General features: G+C 40.2%; 1 protein-coding gene across 6 annotated transcripts in view; it reads left to right on the top strand.

The window, feature by feature from the left end:
- The window catches only part of DACH1 (dachshund family transcription factor 1), a 572,648-nt gene that overhangs the window by 269,042 nt on the left and 285,417 nt on the right, over positions 1-18,189 (top strand). The window lies entirely within an intron of this gene.

Genomic DNA, 18,189 nt, shown 5'->3' with positions numbered 1-18,189 from the left:
CGCAGACTCTTCCCTCCTAATGGAGAGGTGGAAACATGTCCCTGGAGTAGCCAATCCTTTGGCTTCGCGAGGTAACTTTTGTTAGTTTAGCATTAAAATAAATACAAAATCAAAAAACTATTTATATGTATAAATCCAAGTTACATAGGCTAATGCCTAGATTTTCTGTTGCACGTTGGCCAGAGAAGGTGGCCTTGCATTCAAATATCTTTTTATTATACACCATTTTTATCCAACAATGGTGTTATAATGCAGTTGAGTAATCCCATCCTAGGGGGCGCTGTAGGGTGAGGAAACAGTGGAAAGTGTGAGAACACCACCACATGAGTGTTTTCAAACTTTTTACCAACATATCCCCAGTCTCAAACTGGTTTGGAGATTTACTCCTGTCAAGGTCAAGAGTAAATGCCAGGGTGGATTTGGATAAGGAACAGGCCCAAACATTGAGGGTGTGTGTAGTGGAAGGAGCTTTTTCACGGAGAAGAATATTATTTCAGTGGAGAATGGGTATGCTGCAATATTTAGTATAGTCGCAATAGCAAGTAAACTTAAGTTTTCGAGTAGTTTGTATGACAACCTATGGTCGTTGCAGATTGCCACCCATAAACAGGCAAACATTTGCGAATTCCCAAAATGTGTGAATCAACACCCATGTGAAGTCGTAAATGTCCGGAAATAGATTCACACGTTTTGAAAAATATAGCCCTGTATCTTTGAGACAGTATTTCTATAACGACTCCAGGAAGAAATAGTCTGTGAGACCTTGAGAGAACAAGTGACAGGAAGGAAAGACTGCAGGCCGCCCTGCACAGCACAGCAGTGGCACATCTGATTTTGTTCCTCAGCGACGTTAATGAATCTCAAATCCGTCCGATAATTAGATGAGGGAATTGCTGATATTTTCAAACAGATGATGCTTCTATAATGAAACGATTGACAGGGAATTTTAGAGTGTCTACAGTAGTCATTTGATTTCTTTCTTTTTTTTTTTTAAAACAAAGTTTACTAAAATTGGCATCAGACCCAGGTCCTGGGAGAAGTGGTAATTTACAGAGCGTGCTATGACAGGTGTCGGTGCATGCTGGGGCAACAGGATACAGCAAGAGGCAATGATGGGCAGGCGTGACAATTCTTTGTTTCCCTTTTCAGAAGAGGAGGAGGAGGATGGAGTGAACATGACGAGTTCCTCTGCTCATTCTGTTTGGGTTCTTTAAATGGAACTGAGACTCCAGAGATGGATCCGGATTGAGTGCACAGCTGTAACTGCTGATGAGCTAATTGCTCCTTATCTCTCAGCCCCATTCATCTTCATTTTTTACCAATTACTGAGAATTATCTGTGTTCTCAGTTGGATATGAGAGTTAATCCTTTTTGGTTAAGCTGGCAGTGCTGCGAGCGGATTCCGAAGGGCTGGGTGAAAAAGCCAGAGCAAGCATGTTCAGAAGCTGTCTCCAGTTCATTGATATTATCATGGCTTCATTATGAAAGGGGTATTGTTTAACTCATTGAGTACTTGTGAGTAGATTTGCTTTACAGGTTAATGTACAGGGTTTTCTGAGGATGAGCAGAAGCTTGAGCTTGCTTCTTCCAGATGATTTTTAGGAACAGAAAATATTTATCGAAAAAAGGGTGCAAACCGCTTCTGTTATAAAGCGCTCTAATGCCGTTAGCAACGTTTGTACTGAAAAATCTGAAAAAAACAAATAAATCCCCCGGATTTCCACTGCAATGTTATTACTGTACAAAATCCGTGAATTAAGCATTCTGTTGTGGCCCTCCTTTGTATATGCAGGATGCATTCTTAATATGTCCAGTTGGAAATAATCCATTCTTCATCTAATACAAGAATATATGCATTTGCTTTCCTTATACTATCAGTTACGACTCGAACAACAGTATGTACCCAATGTTATCTATCCAGGAAAGTGGTGCCTGGAGTCCAGTGTCATGGTGATCCCGGAAGATTCATACAAAAGATACTTGAGTTCAACTTGTGTTGTCTTCACACATCCAAAAGATATGCTTGCTTATATGATTTTTTATTTAGACTTGCTTCAGCAGGACCAGACAAGAAAACAAAATCACCATGCTGCAAGAGGATTTGACTAGAATGGGCCACAGAGGCATAGTTGGGTCAAGACAGCCTATCATGCTCTGAATGTAGGTGCCTAGCCAGTCGCCTACCTGGGATATGCACGTATGGCAGAAAGACCAGTGCAGCCCTGTTCTTCAGTTAAATATACATATTAAGGTTTCCTTGGGAGGGATTTAGGGCCAGTACTCAATCCTTTCCACATGAACTGTACCTCATGCACAGGGAACGTGATCAACTTAAAATCAACCATAACATTCAGCCACAGGGAAGATTCCATGTTGGTAAGTCACCACTCAAGATTAAGTTAACAAAAAATCAAACAGTGGCTGATAAATGGATATGCATTGAATAGATCTCAAATGATGACAGTATTTCATGCTAGGTCTGCAACTTAGTATTTTGTTTTTCAACAAATGAGAGCCTTTCTCAATGTGCCCAATCATGTTTACTGCAGGTTTTATGAAACTGAGCACATTTCATTATCATTATTCTTGGTTTTTGGATTGCACAGGCACTTTAAGGGTACTATCATATTTTGACCATCTTCTACTTTGCATTTTTAATTCCACATTCTCAAGTTATCCTCAAATATTACTTGCCACCATTGAGAAGCCCACAAAGCAACAATTACCTCACTCATTGTATTCAATATTTTTTAAGGTCAACACCAATTTTTAGCCAAATTAACCCTATTTTTCCACATGTTAGTTGACCTTAGATGTCCACAAATTCACATTATGGGTGTCAAATCAAGATCATTCATGAAGTGGAGATACACGTTTTACATTAATGGGGATTAACTTTAGAAATACCATTAAATTTGCTTCTGTCAAAGACATGTATAAGTGCTTTTTTTGGGGGGGGGGGGAAACAGACTCTTATTCAATGGGGATGTAAAGGAAGTAGTTTCCATATTGGTAAATATATTTATCCCAATGGAAAGCAAATGACAAAAAACTGTTGCATGTGGTAATGCACATTTGAGCTTTACTTATGCATGCAGAGTCTTCAGTTATTGGAAATTCTGCATACATAAACTCTACTCACTGGAGTGGTCCAGGAAATCTATGACTGTCATGGATTTCCAGAATTACAATAATTCTTTATGAATCCTAAAAAGTTAGAACTAGGATCCTATGGTAAAGGTAACTCTATTGCTCTGGTGCAGAGTTCCAACCTCCAAACCTGGGCCTTTGTGAGTCGGTCCCTAGAAACAAGTGACTTGCTGAGGGCTGTAACCAGGTCTGTGCCCGAGGTTCTTCCTACAGTGTGGTTTATTCCAAAATACAACTTCTCCAAAGCTTTAGACTTTGGAAAACCAACGTACCTTATCATTAATCTGTCTTCATTAAGTAATCACTGATCAATTAAAACTTAAGCCCATATACTATTGCCAGTTCACAAAAACAGATTTTCATAGTCTGCCAGTCTAGCATACCCCCCCCCCCCCAGCTAATCCACTCTTCTGTAACTGTCTGAAATCAGTACACCAAAACATACCAGGCCAAACACTATTCTGGGCTGATTTGGTACCTTTCTGGTCTAATGCAGCCACACTAAGGGCATGTGTTTAACCTGTGTGGTCAAAGACTTTAATTCTGGTAGGCGTGCTCAGCTTTTCATCCTTCTGAGGTTAATTAAATTGATTCCATTGAACTGTCTAACAATAAACTTGGTTAGCAGCACCAAGAAATCTTTTTGTGGAGGAGTATGTGCTTAACAAATAGACTACTATTTTAAACAGCTCTAACTCTTTAAATAGGGATTCAGCATTCATTTCAGCAAATATTACCCAACTGCTACTTGTCAAGTGAAAAGCCCGATCCATAGTTCCCATGTTTCAAATGCAAAGCATTGATCCACCATTCATAAAATGCACGCTTGACTTTAATGCTCTTACCTATCATTTTTGAAATGTGTATCATTTTTATGGACTTTGACTGCCGTTGTGCTTCCTTTCAAAAGCCAAGTTATGAAGTTTGACATAGGTGGAGTTAAGTTCTCTGCAGAACCTCAGGGAAGTTTGGTGAGTCTGATATTGTTGTGTGTTGCATAGACTCACGGTCTTCTGAATAAGCTAGTTGTGCTGGATTTGAAGGTTGGTGTCAATCAAAAGTGAGACTGGCACTCATATGATTGTTAGGGATAAGGCTACGACAAGAATTCCTCTGTCACACAAAATATGTTATTGTGAAATGTAATCAGATATGAGCCCACAACTTAACATGTGACACTGTGTAGTAGCCACCTGTGTCAAGGGCTTTCTATTAATCCTTAAATTAATCACTCTTTAACATCTTACTTCCCCACCCCCAATGCCCTTATGCGATGAAGGATAATTCTTCAATGCACAATTTATCAACAGCTTCAATTGGCAGGAATGGTGATTCAACCCAGCATCAGATGCAAGTCGCTATTCTCAGTCGATACCATCAGAAAGGGAACAAAGTCCCTGTCGCATTTGCCCTTTCATAGAGATGCAAATATTATTAGACAGCACATAAACAGACTAATTAAATCACAGCAGTATGGCTGAGATGACAGCTGGTGTGGCAGTGGCTGAGCCGATCTCTGTTAGGTTCCTGCAAGCTTACGTGGAAATAATAACACATTATTCCCAAGTCTGAAACCATATAAAGGAACAAAATTGTGCTCTTTGACTTATCATTACTTTGTGCACTAAGAACAAAATATAAGCACACATTTCGGTTTGGAGAATAGATGTAATAATTCCATTTTCATTACCTCTCATCATCAGGATCCTAGAACTTCAGCACTCTTTGTGTTACATGACTAGAAAGGGAAATATAGTCAAACGTCATGGTAGACCAGGCACTGCTTCATTTGCATTTATTAGCAGATCTTTCCTTTTTGACAGAAACTATATCTGCTCCAGCTCACATTGATGTTAATTCAACAAAAGGCAATAAGTAGCGGTAGGCCTTCCGGCACCCTTTGATCCTTGTAACTTTCATACGTTTGAACCCTTATTCACTCTTTAGCACTTCTAAGGACACACATTATCTTCTGGAGCTGGGGACGGGCAAGTTGAAGCCACAGAAAGTAAACATTTATAAAGCCTGGTTATCTGCTATCCTTCCTCTGCCTCCAAAACTCCTAATGGAAGGAAGGGGAGAGCCAGGGGTACCAAAAGATAGGAGCTGCTACCGTCCAAGCTTTTCCATATTGACCCCATGTCAATTGCCAATGAACTTCCTGTAGTAGATTATTTAGAGGACTAGAAAATCAAAGCCCATATTAATTCCACTGAACTCTTATTCTTGGTTCAAAATGTACAGAGGGGTATGCTACCCATCCACCCAAACTGCAAAAGTGCTGGGGCACCACGTCAAGAATACATGAAGAAATTGCAATTAATGCATTAGTTAGAAATTCTAATTTAAGACTGCAAAAATGAGGTAAATATCTTGCTTCAAAGACAGCGCTCTTAAGGCCCGATGTACAATTGCTGCTCACAAACCATCGATGTGGAATTTGCACATCAACTGGATTGTAATTGAGAATGCAAGTTACAATGTGATCCATGTACTGATATGTAAAATCTCAAATTATCCATATGCAGGGGGTAGCAAAACAAGTTGCCTAATGAATATTAATTAGGCAGGGCACAATTTGCAACCCCATCTAAATGTTTGTGAATGCAGCAATGGAGGCATGCAAGTGAAAGCAGAACTCTATCCTTGTGTGTGCATTCCCAAATGGGGAACTATTTATTAAAGCACGCATCTCTACTAAAAAGACTGGTAATACTTAAATTTTTTTTTATAATGTTTCCTGTTTGGGAACCCATTGGAGGAAGAAGGCAGGGGTCTGATGGACCACTGTCTGCTGCCCTCAATGCTGCTGACATACTTTGATAAGGGGAAGTGGTCCCATGGGAAAGGGCTGGCAATTGATCATGGTTTTGCAACCAAGTTTCAGTCATAAAACATTGATGCATCACTTTCCAAATCATAAATAGGAGGCCCCTTTCGTGCCCCTCCTTATTTGTGCTTCGGAGAGAGACGCAACAGCTTTTTTTTCGGCAGAAAAACCTTTCCAACTCGTTAAAGGTCTTTTATATAATGTATAATGTGATTTTGTGGGCAAAAACACAGTGGTTTTGTGAACCACAGGATTTGCTGCTGAAAAAGGGATTTGTACATCTGGCACTGTATCATGTCTTAGGTAGTAATTCTGTGAGAACTGCATTCATAGATGATCAGCTATGAACTGCTGTTAAAGAAAAGTGTCAGATAATCTGATCTTATTTCATATATGCTGTCTACCAAACAATTTCGATCATTTACGTTCATTTTGGGATATTCACATTACTGTAGACCCTGCAGTTACCCTAACCTGCACAAATGTAACAGGAAAAATATCATGACACTAATTAAGAAGCCCCGATTTTAAGTATACATTCTCAGTTTGTTCTTTGTGACTACAAAAAAGTTTTTGTACTCAGTAATTTATGATTTAGATTAAATTAACTTGAGCTGCCCTCTGACTTCAATACACATTTTGTATATTGGATTGCTTAAGAACTTTATCTGGTTTCATGGTGTTTAGCTCCTTGTGCACATGTATGTTCTTGATTGACATAGTCAATCAATCAATCAGTACTTAGAAAGCGCAGCTTATCACCCATGAGCATATCCAGGTGCTGGGTTGCTGGGCTTAGTCGAAAAGCCAGGTCTTGAGTCTTTTCCGAAAGTCAGTCAGTGAGGTTGATGTTCTGTCATGGAGGGGGAAGGCATTCCAGGACTTGGTGGCGAGGTGGTAGAAGGAGCGGCCTCTGCTGTGGCTACAGCAGATACGTGGGGTCTGTGCAAGGGCATGGGAGGTGGAGTGATGGTTTCTGGATGGTTGGTTGAAGTTCAGGTGGTGGTTCATGTATGCTCGTCCTTGGTAATGGAGGGCTTTGTAGACATGTGTCAGTAACCTGAAGTGGCATCTTTTCTAGACGGGGAGCCAGTGAAGGTTCCTCAGGTGTTGGGTGATGTGAGTCCATTTGGGCAGGTTGAGTATCATTCTGGCCGCTGATCCCTGTATAGTCTGAAGCCGTCTCATGAGTTTGGTGGTGGTTCCTGCATACAGTGCATTGCCATAGTCAACAGACTGGTTATTAAAGCTTGTGTGACTGTTTTTCTTGTGCTGATGGGGAGCCATTTGAAGATTCTTTACAGCAGGCGGAGAGTGAGGAAGCAGGTGGAGGAGACTAAGTTGATCTTATGTTTCATGGTGAGTTTGCTGTTCAGGATGATGACTGGGTTGCAGGCATGGTCTTTGGTGTGGTCGTGGGTCTAAGTTCAGCGGGCCATCAGGTGTCATTCCAGAGGGAGGTGTGGTCGCCAAAGTTCAGCATTTTGGTTTTGTCAGTGTTGAGTTTCAAACAGTTGTCCTTCATCAAGTCTGCAGCATTCTTCATGCTGTTGTGGAAGTTGGTCTTAGTGGTGGTGGGGTCTGCTGTGAGCGAGAGGATGCAGAAGACACACAATTGATGGACGGAATGCAGAACAAATCAAAACATTCACCCCCCAGTCAACAGATCTGGGTTAAATCCATCATTCTTTTGCTCACCATGCCTCCCCAGTTTAGACCTGTCCATATGCAAATCTGTCTTGACCCTGTGCCTCATGGGTACAGTCCAGCCCAAACTGCCAAGCCAGGCCCTCCCTGGACTGGAAACAAGCATCCTAGGACCGGTTTCAGGGTTCCAAACCTCATTAGCCAGGTTAGCTTGAATCCAGTCGCACAGAGAGCCCAAGACCCATGTCTGGGCATAACCGACGCACTTAGGGCGAGGAAGCAAAAGACACACAATTGATGGACGGAGTGCAGGACAGATCAAAACATTCACCCCCAGTCAAGAGATCTGGGTTAAATCCATAATTCTTTTGCTCACCATGCCGAGAGGATGAGCTGGGTATTGTCGGTATAAGATATGATGTTGGGAATGTGGGATCTGACGATGTTGGCTAGAGGTGTTAAAATAGTTGTTGTAGAGGAAGGATCTGAGGGATACCGCAGATGGTGCTTGTGGATTCCGAGGTGAAGGGGGGTAGGCGTTATCCATGCGTTCGTCCTTTGAGGAATGATGCAATCCATCTGAGTGCATCTTCCTCAATCCCAATGTGGTGGAGTCTCTTAATGAGTGTGTAGTAGGAATCAGTGTCAAAGGTTGGGGAGAGGTTGAGTAGGAAAAGGGCCAACAATTCTCCCTGTCAAGTAGGGTACGAATGTAATCCATTGCAGCACTCAGGGCAGTCTCAGTGCTGTGGTTGATGCAGAAACAGGATTGGTAGGCATATAGCAGGTCGTTTCTTTCCAGGTGTTTTGTGAGCTGCCAGGTGGTGGCCTTTTCCAGGACTTAGGCGAGGAAAGGGAGCAGCGAGATCGAATAGTAATAGTAGGCATTTTAATAATAAAGGGTAGATAATTATACTGTTCACTTGAAACCATTTGTTTTGGAGGGGGTTGTTAATGGTTTGCAAACTTAGGGAAAGAACTAGAAATTAACAAATGTCATTGATTCTGATTTGTGGTATTTATTGTTCTTAATATAACAAACTCAAGCTCTGTTCCAAAGCTTAAAAGATAATATGCTATCAGTCTTCCTGCATGTCAGAGAAGAATAATATTTAGAATGGTAGCCTGGATTAATATTGTTTTTTAAATTGTGGACTGCTAGAGCAAAAACAATGACAAAATAGGAACAATCATTTTTCTTGCAGTAAAATGGGAATAATGGCTGCTCACAAACGGAAGATAAAGAGCAAATCATTTACAAATATGCAATATTGTGCAAAATAGTATCATGATGGAAATAAGCACACGTTATCAAATGTTATCCATTATATGTTGGGAGCCTCTCTATTCCATCTCCTATCTATTTGGGTGCCATCTTGAAGGATAGCTTTAATGTTATAAGAAACAGGCATATTGTTGTTTAGCTCTGATGAAAACACAATTATAAAACAAGCTAAACAGGGTGTCTCTTGAAAAATCACCATGAACACATGCTTACTAGGTTGAAATGTAAACTGATTAGTGCTTTTGTGTAAATACAAAGAAAAATCTATGCATGATACAGAGGGTTATCAATAAACTGAGTTTAATCGCAGAGAGCTGTAGCTCAGTTTTCTGAAATTTCTCAATTTGGAACAATAGGCAAACTGGATACTCTGATTGGTGCAAAGCTTGGGGAGTATTGTACATTATAATAATTGCCAATTATATATTTACTTATATATATAGTTCTTCATAGTTGAATTCTTCCATTTGTAAGTGCTGTAAATAGGTGTTTTATTTAATGGTACTAAATATATTGACAAATCATCGAGTGCTGAGTCCACATTTACCAAACTCTTTAAGCATTCCATCGAAGACAATGATTGGGTGCAAACCTTGGCAAATGTTCACTTCTTGCTTACCTTAAAATCAAGAAAAACTAGAAATGGGATCTTTGCCAGAACATGCTGAATTAATTTATTTTGGTTGGGGTGTAGTCAAATATTAACATTTCACTGGATGCTACATGAAGGACAATTCATCACACATATTATTCCTCACACCTCATTGGTCTGAAGGGTACATTGTATTGCAGGTAATTCAGCAAGAGCTCACAAAAATGTACTTCTAGTGTTTTTGTGTGATATAAGCATATAAAAAGTGATGAAGACCAAATGTGTTACTGAGTGGTCAAATTAATGAGATTTCCAATGGTGTGACAAAATATGTGAGAGCAGTGAAGAAAAGGAAACTAATTGATTTAGTCTAACTAATGCAACTGTGACTACATAATTAGAAAGTGTTATTTCTTGACATTGGTTAACACCATGAAAATGAGATAAGAGTTTGCTACTAATTAATTGTGTATGGAGTGTAGTTTATGTTTAAAAACTGAAAACAATTTGTATAGGATTTGGATATGAAAAATTGTATTATTGTGATCACAGTTCACCAAAGGTAACCAACATGATTTACATAATTTAATTTATAAAAAACAATTACAATTCCTTCAAAAAACATATATCACATGAACAAGCTTATATAGTAAATTATTGTCAAGTACTTGTTGCTAGAACTGCTTAATAGATCTAAAACTGTAAATGTAAGCATCTCTAATGAAAGTAGAAGAATGATTCCACATTTGGGCATTTCCAGTTCCAACATTAACAAGGATACTGGAATTCTCTAACGTAATGAAGAAATTCGACTTTTACTTCTGGCCAAACACTCCATCACAATTAAGTGGAAGCTTCCATACCACCACTGCTGCTTTCTGAGAGTCCACTTTTATCCATTGGACAGGGGTTGAGACTGCTGCCCTTTGTCGGGAGGAGGCACAGTCCAGCAATGGCCCATGCCTGGGAACCCCTTTTGTCCATATTGACATCTTGCATCTTCTGTGTCCTCACAGCCAACGGGCAGCCCTGACTAGCACAGTCCCCCTTGAACAAATAGATTACTTGCGATATGGGTTAACCTTCTGTTGGCCCCTTTCCGTGTCCCCTTCTGTGCTCCTTCTGCTACCTCCCTGCCCTCCTGCCCTAGGTCTCCCAGTTGTGCTCATTCTTCCCCAGAGTCCAAGTCATTGACACCCTTACCCCATCGCCAGTTCCCATGCACTACTATTCATCATATATCATACTTGGGGGCCCTGAACCGTTTTCCCTGCCATTGCTGTGCCTTATCCTCGACCTATCACTAAAAATTAATTATGCTAGGAAATTACTATATGTCCTGGGGTGCAACTGTACTCGCTGTCCCTACTGTCAGTTCATTTTTATTTGTGTTAAAATCTAATAAAAAAGTTTTTAAAAAGACATTCTCTTCTGCCTTTAATTGTTTTGATCAGCTGAGTATTTCCTTGCATCAATATGTCTCTGGATAGTTTCAGATTATTTGTTTAGTGTTTTTAACTTTCAACTTTGAAAAAGTGAACAAAACCATAACTTCTTAAGTTAGATAAGAACATTTTTGTTTTTTTGTTTTATACAGTGCAAACTCTACTCAAAGGTATCAGAGCTCTTTACATGAGCACCAGTTACGTTGTTGATGGACACATAACATTTTTTGGGTAGGTGCGGGGAGATTAAGTGATTTGCCTAGAATCACAGGATCTTAAGCGTCCCTGCCGAGACTTGAACCCGGATCTCCAACGTCAAGGTTGAACGCTCTTGCCATTAGGCCACATCCTCTCCCCTACTCTTATTGTTAACAAGGTTAACATATAATTGACAAGCATCCTTCATTCGCAATGAAGCTGAATAGTGTGCATTCCAAACACGTTAAAAGTACCAATAAAAGGAAAACATAAAATAACTACATTGAAATGGTCTATAGCATCATCAGTCTTTCAAGGCTGATGCAGGTATTTTAACCCAGAAAGGGTAAAATATCCATCAACCTTGAAACAATGATGTAACCCGGCTGTATGATATGCCTAACACACTAGGTCTTGCAATATATCAAGAATTACTAGTAGCTGGGTACAAATCTCGTATCTAAATAGACTGTGCAGAACAAGGGGACCTTCCCTAGAATGTTCTATTAAATGGAGAACTAAAAGTATTGTTTGGCTGTTGCACACATATTGGTGTCACAATATATGTCATCGTTTTCAGGTATATTTTTACCATATATTACGAGTGGTGTTTTGATTGGATGTTAATCTATTTTTGTTGTTCACTAATGAGTGTTGTTAATAGCTCTCTGCAAATACAGAGGAATTGAGGATAATTAATGGTGCTGACCAATTTCAGTGGCTTCTTTATTTGCATGATGCACATGTGATATAGGATTTCCCCAAAGATGATACATTCACTAAGTGTAACACATATATTTTTAAATGGTGCCAAATGTTGATTATTCACAAATAAAATGTTTCTGGTGATATTTTATCTTCAAAATAGTTTCATGATGTGGGTCCTCTTAAGCATAGAAAGGAATGGTAACTTTTGTAAATATATATCTTCTCTAGAGATAACCAAAATAATAAGTAAAAGTAATCAGATGTAGAAAACTTCATGAGAGATTGTAAAGAAAACAACCCATTGGTTTCAGGTCTTTTAATAAGATCAGGCTGTATTGGCTCTCTAGAGAGATGAATGGCATACATGTTCAATTGATTGAATAGGTAAAAAGGTGGATGGGGATAATGAGATTACTCTAAAATATATTTACAGTGAACTGACCTGTGTACAGGCATGTTCTAATAGTGCCACATATTCTAAGCCTGTGGAGTCATTCTTTGAACATATGCCCCTGTTGTGACAAAGGATGGGGGAATGACGATTCTTATAGGTTAACTGAAGACAAGGAGACTAGCAGTATGCATGAACTTTTATTCTCTCCTTTTTGAGCAGCAAACCATTACAAGCTACCAAATAGAACTTTAAATAAAAATCACAATGAAAATAGAGTGTTCAATCCCAAATGTACTGCTTGACCTTCATCTTCTTCCTCTTTTGTTTGTTCTTCTTTCCAATCACTTCTGTATTAATCCTCATCATCAAGTTTTATCCATGTTTAATTATCTTCAAAATTAACCAAGATATAAAATCAATTCTTGGACTCTTATCACCATCATAAACAATCTACTTCAACTTTGAATTCATAAACATCACCATGAAATAAAATATATTAACTCTAACATGACTGCCTTACCTCTAAACACCTCCTCAAGGGAAGGGTGGGTGGGATAATGCAAGTCTCCTTGTCTTTAATAAAATCATGATTCTATATTCCGTTAACCTATAAAAATCGTCATTTTATGTCAAGACAAGAGGCTAGCATTATGCATGTTCAAAGTCATTCAAAATAAAATTTGAGACATGTTCTACAGCTTTAAAATAAAATCTCCTAAATGTCTCTGCAGGTGGCCAATCATCTGCCTTTATAATGTCCTCCAAATGACCACCCATCTTAAAAGTCTTACTTGCCACAGCTCCCCTTATTAAATGAACTGTAAACTTTGACACATCCACACCTGCCTCCTTCATAGCAGCTTTCACCCATCTTGCAATCGTTGCATTTTTAACTGCTTAAATGGCTTTACATAAGATAGTAAAAGCTGATCAACCCCAGCACACCTCTTCTCCAACATTCTCTCTTATCAAAACTTGGATAAAAAATAGACCTAGACATACTCTTGTCTGTTCACAAATCTTAAAAACGACTCCATCAGGCTGCAAGCACCTAAATGACACTTCCAAAGCCCGAACATCTGAATCTCTTCAAAAAGAAATGAGACAAAGCAATATTGCCAAATTCCAAGCAACTCCCTCAAATAGCTGTTACTTGGCCAATTCAGAAATGACTGTAAACCCAAATCCACATTCTTTAGTGTTTGATACTTTGCCCTAGGCAGTCTAATCCACAGAATCCCCTTAATCACCCTGCAAAGGACTTCTACCAACAGACACACCATGCTGTAATGAATGTCCAGCTGCTGCCTCTGACCTATAACAATTAACTGTTCTGTATGACATTGCTTTATCAAATAAACCTGCTAGAACGTTTGCCACCTCTACCTCATGAGCTTCCACAGGGTCCAAACCCCTCTATATGCATCAACATAAGCATCCCTTGCAAACTCCTCTATACCGTTTCTTAGTTTCTGGTGCTTCTGGACTTACTGAGTAAGCTGGAACCTGTAACCAAAAGATCTGTGAATATTCCAGAATAACTGATATTCTCCATACTAGATGGTTGGGAGAACTCACCTCCACCAAAGGTTGTCCCTTGCCTTATATGCCTAGCAAAGGACATTATTAAATATGGCTCCCCTACTGACATTTCCATCATCATTGGAAACCACACCAGTTTCCCAAAAGTCTGTTACCAGTACCAACTGACATCTCTGTCTTCTCACCTGTACCAGCACTCTCTAAATCATTGAGAATGGTCAAAAAGCATATCTCCTCATTTCTTTCCAATATTGCAGAAATGCATCCACTGCTATTGCACTCGGATCCGGCCTCCAACTGATATAGTTTGGCAATTGGAAAGTTAGTCTGTAAGCAAATAGATCCCCCTCTAAAGAACCCATCAACCTTAGCATATTCTTAAAAATATTCTCTTGTAACATCCAATCGCTGTAATCTGTCACATTGTTGGAATTCCAGTCTGCTATCACAATCCTTGGCACATATTCTGCTTTCAAAACTATCTTGTGCTCCAAGCAAAGTTCCATATTTCTTTTGCTAATTCTGACAGCCTCTTGGACCTGCTTACTCCCAACTCGTTAATATATGTCACTGCAGTCAAGCTGTCCATCTTCGATAACACAGAACTTCGTTTCAGCTCTGTCCTGAAACTCCGAAGGGCAACCAAACTTGCCTGTATTTAGAAACAATTTATATGACTCTCCTTTTCTAACACTGATCAAACTCCACCGGTCTACTGACCCAAGCAAAATTAGCCAGACCTTACCAGGCTTTGAAATTCTCCTTTCACCAAATCAACTCCTCTTTTGCATCTACCGACAGAGACACTGTGTCCCCATACCACAAGCTTCTCAACAGACCCGAAGTCTTTAATTGCTGAAGTGCTCTGTAATGCAACAGTCCTGGAAAACAAACAATTATATTAAAGATGACAATAAACCAATCAGTGGACCCACCTCTCTCAATTTGACCTCCTCCTTCCTTAACATCAGCTGCACCTCCTGCTTTATTTTCATCACCTTCTTCCCAGGTAACCGTAATTGGCACACCACTGTGTCCACCTCAAATCCTAGGAATTCTGTGTCAGAACCATCACAGACTTATACAAATTTACTACAAATCCTGGAACAAATTCTTCAGCATTCCCAAATGTTCAATCAACTCATCCATATCCTGATTCATTATCAGGATATCATCTAAATAAATGATTATTCGTATTCCCCTCTCTCTTAGAAAACCAACGACTGGTCTCAATACCGTTGTGAAACACCAAGGGGCTGCAGCAACCCAAAAGAGAAACTGATACTGCTGTCCCTTCTATCCGAACTGCAAGAACTGCTGACTCTTCTTCGCTATCGAAATTGTGAAATATGCATTTTTGAGATCCATCTTCACCATTCAATCCAGATCTTGAAGCAAATCCCTTATAGGTGTATACTCTCAATCTTGAAATGCTTATACATCACAAATTGGTTGAACTATCTCAAATGTATCACCGCCTTCATCCTTTGTCTTTTTTCTCCACCAGAAAAGCACTTTCAAATCCCTTCTCTTCCTCTCCTCCTTTTATGTTCGCATTTGTTTCTAATATTTTCGGTACCTCCTCTTGCACTATCTCTTCCAGATGTTTTTGAAACACCAATTCATTTGGCTCTCTCGGCTGCACTAAGTCTGTGTCGAACTTTATTTGATAGCCCTCTAATGTTTGAAATACCCATGTGTCCTTTGTCACCGTTTTCAAATGCCCCTTGAACAATTTCGACCTTCCTCCCACACTTGTTGGGGGAGAGGAGTTGGCCTAACGGCTAGGGCGCTCGACCTCGGACCGGGGGAACAGGGTTCGAGTCTCGGTAATGACGCTGAACATCCTGTGATTCAGGTCCGAGTCTCGGTAATGACGCTGAACATCCTGTGATTCTGGGCAAATCACTTAATCTCCCCGTGCCTAACAAAAATGAATGTGTGTCCTCATGTAACGTAACTGGTGCTACGTAAAGCTCTCTGATACCCGATACCAGGTCAATCCTTGAGAAATTTGAAGGCTGCCTCGGCTTCACTGGACCATTGAAAGATCACCCCTTTTTTCAATAGTTTGGTAATGGGGGTCACTTGTTTAGAGAACTCTTTGAAGAAGCGTTGATAAAAGTTGGCAAAGCCAAGGAAGCTTTGTACTTCCTTTACGTTCTTAGGGGATGGCCAGTCCAAGATTGCTTGAATCTTAGCGGTGTCCATGGAAATTCCTTCTTCTGACAGAACAAATCCTAAGAATTCAACCTTGTTTACATGGAAGGCGCGTTTCTCAAGTTTCACGTATAAGTTATTTTCCAAAAGTCGTTGAAGGATTGCTCTTACATGTTGCACATGTTCTTGAGGGTTCTTGGAGAAGATTAAGATGTCATCGATGTAGACCACAGCGGTGTGATCTAGGAATTCCCTTAACACGTCATTAACAAAGTGTTGAAACGCGGCTGGTGCATTGCATAAGCCGTACGGCATCACTTGGTATTCGAATAATCCAAATCTGGTCCGGAAGGCAGTCTTCCACTCATCTCCTTTAGCAACTCGAATCAAGTGGTACGCTCCACGAAGATCCAATTTAGTGAAAATCCTGGCCTCCTTCACTTGATCAAGAAGCACAGAAATGAGTGGGAGGGGGTACCTATTCTTGACCGTGACCTGGTTCAATGCCCTATAGTCTATACACATTCTTAACTCTTCCTTCTTCTTCTTAGGGACGAAGAACAAAGGAGAGGAAACTGGTGATTGGGATGAACGGATGAATCCATTGGCCAGATATTGGTCCAGGTATTCCTTCAAGAACTGATTTTCCTTTTCTGTAAGCGCGTAGATCCTGCTACAAGGCAGGTTTGCTCCCGGCTCCAGTTCGATCTTACAATCGTAAGGCCTGTGTGGAGGAAGTTCTTCTGCCCTTGCCTTATCGAATACTGCCTTCAAATCTTCATACTCCTGAGGAAAGGACACTGTTTCTATTGCTCCAATTACAACTGGTTTATCGGCTAAAGACTTTGCCAGGGAAATCTCACCACGCTCAGTCGGGGAGTCATAACAGTGTCTTTGGCAGTAATTAGAATTAAGTTTAACGGTCCTAAATTCCCAATTGATTTCTGGGTTGTGTTCCGTGAGCCATGGTAAGCCTAAGATTAGCTGTAATTGAGGGGCATCTATGAGGTTGAAAGAAATATGTTCGAGATGTCCTTGACCATGTTTTAACTCTACAATTTCGGTTTCATCTGTGATTGGTCCGGAGGTCAAATTAGTACCATCAACAGCACGGACTGGTTCTGCAAACTTCTTTCGAACAAAACTTATTCCTAATCTTTTGGCATATTGTATGTCACAGAAATTTCCGGTCGCTCCAGAATCGACCATCACCTGTGCATCCTTAAACTCCTTTATTCCAAATTTTAGGTTAAATGATACTGTAAGATGTGGGGATGCGGACTGTTAGGTATTCGCCAAAAGTAGGGGTTCAAGAGTCGACTTGGGTGGGTCTTCCATCAGGGCAACTTCCTTCACTGATGGGACTTCTCTTTTAACGGATAATTTGTCTTGGGTTTTTTAGGACATTCCCTTACAAAATGCCCCGATTGTCCACAATACAAACATAAATTCCCTGATCTTCTTTTCTCTTTTTCCTCCTTGGAAAGAGGCCCTCGTACACTACCTATTTGCATAGGTTCTTCTGCAGTTCGCACATCTAGGTTCTTGGTGGTTTCTGATTTACTCCGATCAAACCGGGGAGGAAATGGTTTGAACGCTCGCCTCCGTTCTGATTTTCTCTCGTAAAACCTTTGGTCTATTTGCAATACTAAATCGATCAACCTTGAAACTTCTGTAGGTCTATCGGGAATTTGTGCTAGTGCGTCCTTCAATTCGTCTCTTAGACCCCTGTAGAAGATTGCAGCTCTTTTTTCTTCCGGCCACTCTGTTTCAACTATTAGTTTATTGAATTGGGCCAGGTAAGAAATTAAATCTCGATTTCCCTGTTTCAAGTCTAGCAGCTCATTTTCCGTGGCTTGTGAAATAGCTCGACGGTCAAAAATACGGAGAAATTCTTTTTTAAAATCCTCAAAGTTATATAACACTGGGTCATTGCGAGAAACAATAGGCAATGACCAGGATGCTGCGTCACCACTCAAGTAAGACAATACAAACGCTGTTTTTGACTGGTCATCGGCAAAGATAACCGGCCTACAAAGAAAATGCAATGAACATTGGGTCCGAAATATTTGCGCCTTTTGAGGGTCCCCATTGAAGCGCTCAGGATGTGCCAAAGGAATTACTGGGGAAATAGAGTGTACTACTTGTGTAGTTATTTCTGAATTTGAACTAGGAAATTCCTTTCTTTCTGGTCCTCTTGCCTGGAAGGAGGAACTCGAGGTCAGAGCGTTTAATTTC

The sequence above is a fragment of the Triturus cristatus genome, chromosome 8, assembly GCF_964204655.1.
Source record: "Triturus cristatus chromosome 8, aTriCri1.1, whole genome shotgun sequence".
Taxonomy (NCBI): Eukaryota; Metazoa; Chordata; class Amphibia; order Caudata; family Salamandridae; genus Triturus; species Triturus cristatus.
The sequence above is the reverse complement of the archived record's forward strand: the minus strand, read 5'-3'. Positions and strand labels throughout refer to the sequence as shown.